The sequence below is a fragment of the Macrotis lagotis genome, chromosome X (genome assembly GCF_037893015.1).
Source record: "Macrotis lagotis isolate mMagLag1 chromosome X, bilby.v1.9.chrom.fasta, whole genome shotgun sequence".
Taxonomy (NCBI): domain Eukaryota; kingdom Metazoa; phylum Chordata; class Mammalia; order Peramelemorphia; family Peramelidae; genus Macrotis; species Macrotis lagotis.
In genome coordinates, this window is record NC_133666.1 from 240,296,499 (window position 1) to 240,306,879 (window position 10,381).

Consider the following 10,381-nt stretch of genomic DNA (forward strand, 5'->3'; position numbering starts at 1 on the left):
TAATTGATAAGCATGATTTTTCTTTTTCTCCCTCTGACCCATTAGAAAACAAACACAATCTTTGAAAAAAAATTATGCATAATTAGGAAAAAATTCCCATATTGGTCATATCCAAAAATATATGTATCATTCTGCATCTTGGTCAAGAGATGGATAGCAGGTCCTTAGGAATACTGTTTGTTGTCACATTGATTAAAGCTCTTAGGTCTTTCAAAGTTGTTTTCCTTTAATAATATTGTTGCTATTATTATTATTATATACATTATTCTCCTGGTTCTGCTTACTTCACTCTATCAGTTCCTTCAAGTCTTCCCAGGTTTCTTTGAGAATATCTTTATTATGTCACAATTCAGTATTCTTTTACGTGCATGATCATAACTTCTCCAGTTATTCCTCAGTTGAAGACTATTACTTTAGTTTTAAATTTTTTTTGCTACTACAAAAAGTTGTTATCAATATTTGTGGAAGTATGGGTACATTCCCTCTTTTACTGAGTCAAGGGGTACATATAGTTGGACAACTCTCTGGTCAGATTCCAAATTGACTTTCAGATTGGCTAGACAAATTCACAGCTCCACCAATAGTACATTAATATCCCAATTTTCCTGCAGGACCCTCAACCTCTCAACATTTGCATTTTCCCTTTTTCTCAGAATTGCATCAATTTTCATATCTGTAATGATTATGTGGAATATTTTTCATATAGCTGTTGAGAGATTGCCTATTTTTTTTTAGTTTTGTTAGTTTTTTTTCCAAGGCAAATGGGGTTAAGTGGCTTGCCCAAGGCCACACAGCTAGGTAATTATTAAGTGTCTGAGACCGGATTTGAACCCAGATACTCCTGACTCCAGGGCCGGTGCTTTATCCACTGCACTACATAGCTGCCCATTTTTTAAAAAAGCTTTCAGTTCATATTATTTGATCATTTATAAATAGAGAATGACTTATTCTTATTAATTTGAATTAAGTTCTTTATGCATTTTAGAAATTAGAAATTCATCAAAGAACATTATGGCGAATTTTTCCCACCTACCTATTACTCTTCTCATTTTAACTGCACTGTTTTTATTTGTGCAAACCCTTTTTAATTTGATGGAATCAAAACTGTCCATTCTATTTTCTGTGATTGATCATCTCTGTCCCTTGTTTGGTCACAAATAGTTCCCTTATTCATAGATGTGAAAGGAAATTTCTTTCTTGCTTCACTAATTTAGGTACTATCTTGTAGCCTGGTAATAGATTTTTAGGGGATCTTGAATTTGAATAGAAAAAACTTTTGATATAATTTACTTCTTTGAAATCCTAAGTATTTCATTTTATTCATTTAAAAACATTATTTTACTAAGGGGTCCATAATTTTACTTAGCATGCCAAAGGGGTTTGAGACATAATAAATGCTACAATCTCCTACTCTGATTTGTTTAATGAGGGGTCCTTTCATAACTAAGTCAACTAATCATCGATATATCATAGTACACGGACAGCTAGGTGTTGAAGTGGATAGAGTGCTGAGCCAGGAGTCAGAAAGACCTGAGTTCAAATTTGACCACACTATTTGTGGTATGTCCTTAGGCAAGTCACTAAATCCTATTTACCTCAATTCTTCATCAGTAAAATGAACTAAGAAGGAAATGACAAACCTCTCCTGGATTTTGGCCCAAGAAAACCCCAAGTGGAATTATGAAGATACAGCTGAAATAATTGAAACAACAAAGATATGGTATAAAATGTAGCCTAAGCTTATTTTTTGCCAGACTGTTTTCCAGTTTTTCTAGAGGCTATTATGACAGTATCCAACATAGAATAGGAGCTTAATAAACGCTAGCTGATTCATTGACTAATGAATTCATACCTAACTATCTGGGAAGACTACCTCATTTTGCAAAAAAAATCCTAGAGGAAATGACTTGTTTAAGGTTATACAAGTACTTAAGAACAGAGCCAGAATTAGAACCTAGATTTTTTTTTGTCTCCAAATTTATAGCTCCTTCTATTGTACCAGGCTTTGATTCTTAGATTCTCCAGTTGCCCACATGTAAAATTCTATGAAGTATTTCCAAATTCTCCCATCTGCTTTTTTTGAAAATAAATTTTATTTATTTAAGGAAATATGGGGTTAAGTGACTTGACTAAGGTCACACAGCTAAGCAATTAGGTCTGAGGTCAAATTTGAACTCAGGTACTCCTGACTCCAGGACTGGTGCCCCATATACCTAGCTGCCTCCATATGCTTTTTACTGTCTTCTCTTCCCCATTATCTTTTAATTTTTTATTTGATTATATTAAAACATTTTATTAATATTTATTGTATTTATGTATATTTTACACATTTTGTGTGTTTTCTATATTTATATTTGTATATGTTCTATAAATAATGCATGTGTATATATTGTTTCCCTGATAGAGCATAAGCTACCTGAAGACAGGGACTGTTTAATTTTTGTCTTGATTTCTCCAGTATTTGACACAGAGTGAGCACTTAATTCCAAATGGCTCTAAATGGGCAAATCCACAATATAGGAGACTTAGAAAAATTTGAAATTTGAAACCCTCCTGTTTTTTCCCCAATCAACCTCATCAGCTTCTCCTCCAAGTGAGTGTACTAACAAATGCTTACAAACTGGTGTCAGCAGATCTTCTTGGTTCTTTGAAGTATGAAAAGGTGCTGACAGGAGAATAATTAGCACCACTTGGAAAAGATATTCTGCTACTAAGGCAATCTGTGGTCGTTGGAAAACATCCGAGCTACTCAATGCAATTCCAGAATAATTAAGGGATTAACTCCAAATACTCCTCTGTGGCTGTGGACACATCCCCCTTAAGCCTTGGAATTGGGACTAGTTTATATGAGAAATTGAAGGAACTAAAACAATAACAACATCAACAACAAAACTTACCTAACCTTACAGCGCAAAACTGACATTAGAGGAGTGATTATTTTAGATTTTGCAGACTGGGCCAATAAATGGAAGGAAACAATTTGGAAATGCTTACACTGGACTGGTTTGTACAAATCTTGCTGTAGGAAGAAACAAATTGCAAGGTGGGAGGGAAACTGGGAGTGTTGTCATTCAAGCTGGATAACTGTCCAAGGGGCAATATACAAATGGAAGACATCATACCCATCCTAAAGCCCCTAGACAGATCAAAGCCAGATGGTAGGAAGCAAGGAAACCCTTATAATACCAAAGAGAGTGTGGTATATTATTTTTTAAATGCAGAACTTAAGGGAAAAGTGGGAGGCAGCAAAATCCTGGAATATGTATGTATATATGGTATTCTTTTGGTTGCTTTTCTCCCCTCTACTCCCTGCACAAAGGAAAAAATTTGACTTGTAAAGGATGTGGGGTGAGGGAAAGGTTAGAGATTAAAACTATTTGGTAGGGACATTCAAAGTAAGAAAGGAGGAGAAAAAAAACAGGCAAAAGTAAAATGAAAGGGCCATGAAATCTACACTTTGCTTTATAAATAATTTTCAAGTTGCTTCTGACTCATGGACACTACAAAGTAAAACTTAATTCAGAGGTTTTGGTAGACTTAATTCAGAGGTTCTACTTTTCTTCCACAATTAGTAGTTTATTCAGATATTTTGTCAAGACTTTTTTGTTTAGGTTTTTTTTTTTACAAGGCAATGGGGTTAAGTGGCTTGCCCAAGGCCACACAGCTAGGTAATTATTAAGTATCTGAGGCTGGATTTGAACTCAGGTACTTCTAACTCCAGGGCCCGTGCTCTATCCACTGTGCCACCTAGCTGCCCCATTGTCTAAGGCATCAGGGTGTATTGTTATGATTTAGGAGGAAGAGAGAGAAAGGAGCTTTAAACAAAGAATAACATCAACTTGTGTTTCAGGCTTAGAGTTTCAATTTTTAACATTTGGTTTTTAAAAATGGAACCCCCATTCAAAGGTTAGCTATTGTCTTAATTTAAAGTTTATGAACCTTGAGTTCTCTAAGATCTCTAAAAGAGAATTATAGGGATATATCCCAAGCTGCACATGCAGAAAGTTGCAAATTACAGCTTGGTATCCTGTGACTGGAGGATTAAACCCATTCAAGAACCTAATGAAAGCAAATGAGGACCAGTGGATTCTCTTGCCAACCTCCCAGGACTGGTGGAGAACATTTCTAAATCAAGTTTATTTACCTAGTTTGTGTCTGGTGAAGTTGATGAATTCCTTCTCAGAATAATTTTTTAAAATGTACAAAATAAAATAAATTATATTACAAAAAGGAAATAAATTATATTAAATATTAATTATATTAAAATAGAGATGTAATTTTTTCCCCCATCCAAGTCCTCAAATTGTCTTCCCCTCCCCGCAACAGTTATATCCACAGAAGTCTTGGACATTCATGTACTCTAGTTTAAGAACTCTGATTTGAGAAATTAAAGTCAACTTTCTAATTATTGAGAAATAGGAAAAATACCAGGATTGGGGGAGGACCAGGATTGGGGGAGGACCGGGGAGATTTTAGTCATTACATTTGTAGACTAAGGAAAAATTTGGTCACTTTAGGAGATGAAATTGGCACCTCATTTCCTTGAGAAAAGACAACCAAAAGACTAAATTTCAAAAATAATCTCAGGCTGAAGTCTTGCTACAGCTGCAAACCCTGTAGTAAATAATTATAATGAGTGACTGGTTGTAAAGAGGAAATTGATGATGATTTTAATGCAATAATAATGTTATCAAATGTTCTTTGTGTGATATGTTATGGATGGAAGTCATGGAATCTCATAGTGTCTGAAGAATTGAAGCTGAAGGTAAGGGAGAAGTACCTGTAGACATGGATCTGTTGCCACATATTTTTTAAAAAAAGCAATTATGTAGAAGAAGCAGAGTAAAGGATGTCATTAGAAAAATATACAAACAGAAATGAACATGAACTGGTCATGTGTTGAAAGCAATAATTCTTGGTGGTCAACCAAATTCTTCTGATGTCTGTACATTGACAGGGAATCTAGAGGAAGACCCTCAACATATTAAGAGGACTTCCCTTGAAGGATTTTGAGAGAACATGGATAAGAGTCCCACAAGATAAGCATTAGTAGATGATTTGAGGGCTACACTACTAAAGGGATTACCTAGTAACTCTGGAAATACAGAGCAATTCCTATCAAGGTGCTATCCAATGGCTATATTGGTACTTTTTGGGGATGAATCAGAACTTTCATTTTTGCTTTGTTATGCAGGTATTTTTTGGATATAATTATTGGGAGGAATGTTGGGAGCATAGTGAAATAATGAAGAATTATCTCCATTAAAAATAAAGATATTTAACAGTAAATTCATTTTACTCATTATTTAGGATATAGGATAGTGTATCCAACACATTTGAAAATTGTACTTTTCATGTATAACCAATATCAGATTGCTTATTATTTTTGGGGGGCTGAGAGGGAGGAAGAAAAATTTGGAACTTAAAATCATAAAAAAATTGATGCTGAAAATTTTCTTTGGACAATTGTAATTGGAAAAACTTTGGACAATGTAATTGGAAAAACTAAAATGTTATTTACATTTTAAAAAAGAGAATCAAAAAAGAAAAGAAAAATTTCTTTTCTCTCTTTTTTCCTCCTCTCCATGAAAGAAAGAATACAAATTTAACTCTTAAATGACTAATTGAGAGACAGCTAGGTGGTGCAGTGGACAGAGCACCAATTCTGGAGTCAGGAGGACCAGAGATCAAAACCAGCCTCTGATATTTAATACTCACTGTATGACCTTGAGCAAGTTATTTAATTCTATTGCCTTGCAAAAATAAACAAGACTACCTGGTTTCAGTTTAGAAATGGAGCAGTACATCACCCATCTATAAAGCCCAGAATTCTCTATTATGTCCTAGCTCACTGTACAGTAGAAGCTGTTCACTTTTAAATAGAACTTAAACCCCAAACAACTACTTATGTGCATTGGAAAGTATTTTTTTTTTTTTTTTGGTTAGGAATCAGGATTATAAAAGGTAATAAAGTATCACTAGTTTATTTCTTCGCTATTCACTTGCCCTGTTGTACAGCCATTCCATAGTCCACAGAATGTCATCCAGGACATAAAATGAATATAGAATAACTGATTTGGGGACATGTATATTTTTTTTAGTTTTTTTTTTTTGCAAGGCAAATGGGGTTAAGTGGCTTGCCCAAGGCCACACAGCTAGGTAATTATTAAGTGTTTGAGACTGGATTTGAACCCAGGTACTCCTGACTCCAGGGCCGGTGCTTTATCCACTGTGCCACCTAGCTGCCCTGACATGTATATTTCTAACATATTTTACTGTAGCGGGGGTAGACAAGTTGATTAGCCTTTGTAAGACTACCTTCTGTTAGCTTTTGGATTAATTTTCCTCAAGTTAAATAAAACATTTATTGACCACTTAATATGTTCCAAGCATGAAAAAAAAGGGGGTGCCACTTAAGTGATACAATGGATAGAACACTGGCCCTGGAGTCTGGAGAACCTGGGTTCAAATCCAGGTTGAAGACACTTGATACTATGTGACTCTGGGCATGTCACTTAACCCCAATTGCAAAAAAAAGTTTTGTCTATTTGAATATCAGAATAATAATACATATCTACACAGTGGGATTTAAAAAGCACTTTCTTCACAAAGCACTACCTACATGTGTGTATATATAATCAATTACAGAATGCGAAACACCAGATATTTTGCATGTATGATATACACATTTTTAAATTTTATTTAACTTTTTTTCATAATAATAATACAAATTGTTAGTGAGGATCAAATGGTATAATAATCACTTTGGCCTTTTCCCCGGCAAGTTGGTGGAGTACGACCTGACTACTCACATCGCTCACTTTTTGGACCGCCATCTGGTCTTCCCGCTTCTGGAGTTTCTCTCAGTCAAAGAGATATATAATGAAAAGGAATTACTTCAAGGAAAACTGGACCTTCTTAGTGACACAAACATGGTGGACTTTGCAATGGATGTATATGAAGACCTTTATTCTGATGATGTTCCTCATGCTTTGCGTGACAAAAGAACTACTGTTGCTGCACAATTAAAACAGCTGTGAGCAGAAACTGAACCAATTGTCAAGATGTTTGAAGATGAAGAAACAGCAAGGCAAATGCAATCTACCAGGGATGGTTGCATGCTGTTTGACTACCTGGCTGACAAATATGGTTTTAGACAAGAATATTTAGATACCCTCTACAGATATGCAAAATTCCAATATGAATGTGGCAACTATACAGGAGCAGCAGAATATCTCTACTTTTTTAGAGTGTTGGTCCCCTCCACTGATAGAAATGCTTTGAGTTCATTGTGGGGAAAACTTGCAGCTGAAATTTTAATGCAAAATTGGGATGCAGCCATGGAAGACCTCACAAGATTGAAAGAGACCATAGATAATAATTCTGTCAGTTCTCCACTCCAATCCCTTCAGCCGCTGATTCATTGGTCTCTGTTTGTATTCTTCAACCACCCAAAAGGTTGAGACAACATTATTGATCTCTTTCTTTACCAGCCACAATATCTTAATGCAATTCGAACTATGTGTCCAAATATTCTCCACTATTTGACTACTGCGGTCATAACAAACAAAGATGTACGAAAACAAAGACAGGTATTAAAAGACGTAGTCAAAGTTATTCAGCAGGAGTCCTACACATGCAAAGATCCTATAACAGAGTTTGTTGAATGCTTGTATGTCAACTTTGATTTTGATGGTGCTCAGAAAGTTAAGAGAATGTGAATCGGTTCTTGTGAATGACTTTTTCCTGGTGGCATGCCTTGAGGATTTCATTGAAAATGCTCAACTCTTCATATTTGAGACTTTCTCTCGCATCCATCAATGTATCAGTATTAGCATGTTGGCAGATAAATTGAACATGACTCCTGAAGAAGCTGAAAGATGGATTGTCAATTTGATTAGAAATGCCAGACTTGATGCTAAGATTGATTCCAAATTGGGCCATGTGGTTATGGGTAACAATGCAGTCTCACCCTATCAGCAAGTGATTGAAAAGACTAAAAGCCTTTCTTTCCAAAGCCAGATGTTGGTTATGAATATTGAGAAAAAACTTAATCACAATAGTAGATCAGAGGCTCCTAACTGGGCTACCCAAGACTCTGGTTTCTACTAAAATACTCTTGAAGAGGAGAGGAACACATTGAAAGATTCCACTTAAAATATATAAAATAATTCTAGAAAGAACCTGAACTATTATGAATTTGACTTTAAATAAAATTGGCTATGTTTCATTTTAAAAAATAATCACTTTGTAAAACTCAGTGCTACACAAATTCCAACTATCACTTTTTTTATAAAAGGAAATGCATTTCTGATATTTTTTTACTAATATTTAATATTTATTTATTCTCATTTTGTATAAATTTTTTATACATTAATAAAATATTCTTGTTTAAGAGTAAACAAAATACCCCCCAAAACAAATATAGACTCACTTGAGCGATAAAGGGGAGAGAAAAAAATTAAAATTAAAAAAAATAATAGTAATAATTGTAGGTATGGCCAGGTGGTGCAGTGGATGGAGCACCAGCCCTGGAGTCATGAGCACCCAAGTCCACATCCGGCCCCGTACAACCAACAATCACCCAGCCATGTGACATGCAAGCCACCTGAACTCCACTGCCCTGCAACCCCCCCCCAAAAGAAAAACAACCCAAAATAAAGTCAAATAGTAATAATAGTAGGGGTGGCTGGGTGGCAGACAGAGCATTGGCCCTTGAGCCAGGAGCACCTGGGTCCAAATCCAGCCTCAGACACCCAAAGATCACCCTGCTATGTGGCCCCAGGTGGGCCACCCAGCCTCATTTGCCCTGCACCCCCCCCAAAATAATAATAATAATAAATGTGCTTGAGTCTTTGTTCCAACACCAACAACTCTGTCGTGGGTGGATCACATTCTTTATGATAAGTCCATGTCAAAAGTTACTTCCATATTTTTCCACTGTTGCCATTGCTGATCGCAACTCCCTCCTTTCGTATTTCTCCACTACCATGTACTATATTTTCTTTCTCCTTTCACTCTGACTCTGCTGTAGGGTAGCTGAGTGGCTCAGCAGACAGATCCCTGGTCCTGGGGCCAAGAGGCCCTGAGCCCCCATACCACCCCTTAGGCCCAGCATCCACCTGGCCTTATGGTCCTGGACAGGCTTTCCAATCCCAGCCCCTTGCAAGAAGTAAAAAAGAAAATGTGTTATATATCTGACCACTCTCCCCCCATGGTCCATCCTCTCCTCCATCACTCACATCACCCCCCCTTCCCCCTGTCCCCCTTTCCCCCTGTCCCCCCTCCTTTTTACTCCAGATGTCTATACCCCATTGAGTATATATGCTGTTTCCTCTCCTAGCTACCTCTGATGAGAGCAAAGATTCCCTCATTCCCTCTTGCCTCCCCCCTCCATATTGTTGCAGTAGCTCATTGTAATAAAGAAAAATCTTATTATATGAAATATCTTGGCCTATTCCCCCTCTCCTTTTGCTTTCTCCCATTACATTTCCCTTTTTTCTACTGACTCCATTTTTACTCCATATTTTATTTTCGAATTCAGCTTTCTCCTGTGCTTCAACTACAAAAGCTCCCTCTACCTGCTCTATTAACTGAGAAGGTTCATATGAGTATTATCAGTGTCATTTTTCTATACAGGAATACATGCAGTTCATCATCATTATGTCCCTCATATTTTCCCCCTTTCCTCCAATCTCTATGCTTCACCTGAGTCCTGTATCTGAAAATCAAACCTTCTGTTTAGCTCTGGCCATTCCAAAAGGAACATTTGAAATTCCCCTGGTTCATTGAAAGTCCATCTTTTTCCCCTGGAAGAGGACATTCAGCCTTGCTGGGTAATTGATTCTCAGTTGCATTCCAAGCTCTTTTGCCTTCCGGTATATTATATTCCAAGCCCTACGAGCTTCCAATGTAGTTGCTGCTAAGTCCTGTGTGATCCTGACTGCAGCTCCACGATATTTGAACTGTGTCCTTCTGGCTGCTTGTAATATTTTCTCTTTGACTTGGGAGTTCTGGAATTTGGCTATAATATTCCTAGGGGTTGGGTTTTTTTTTTTTGGTATCTCTTTCTCAGGGGGATTGGTGGATTCTCTCCATTTCTATTTTGCCCTCTGCTTCTAGAATATCAGGGTAATTTTCCTGTAGTAATTCTTTGAAAATGATGTCAAGGCTCTTTTCCTGATCATGACTTTCAGGTATTCCATTAATTTTTAAATTATCTTTCCTAAGTCTTTTTTTCCATATCAGCTGTTTTTTCAATGAGATATTTCACATTTTCTTCTAATTTTTCATTTTTTTTTGTTTTGAAGTATTTATTCCTGATTTCTGTTAAATTCATCAATCTCCCTGAATTCTATTCTTTGTCTGAAGGATTTGTTCT

The 10,381-nt window shown here is 36.3% G+C and overlaps 1 pseudogene; it reads left to right on the forward strand.

The window, feature by feature from the left end:
• The window catches only part of LOC141498998 (eukaryotic translation initiation factor 3 subunit E pseudogene), a 48,376-nt pseudogene extending 40,173 nt beyond the window's left edge, over positions 1-8,203 (forward strand).
• The last annotated feature ends 2,178 nt before the right edge of the window (positions 8,204-10,381 follow it).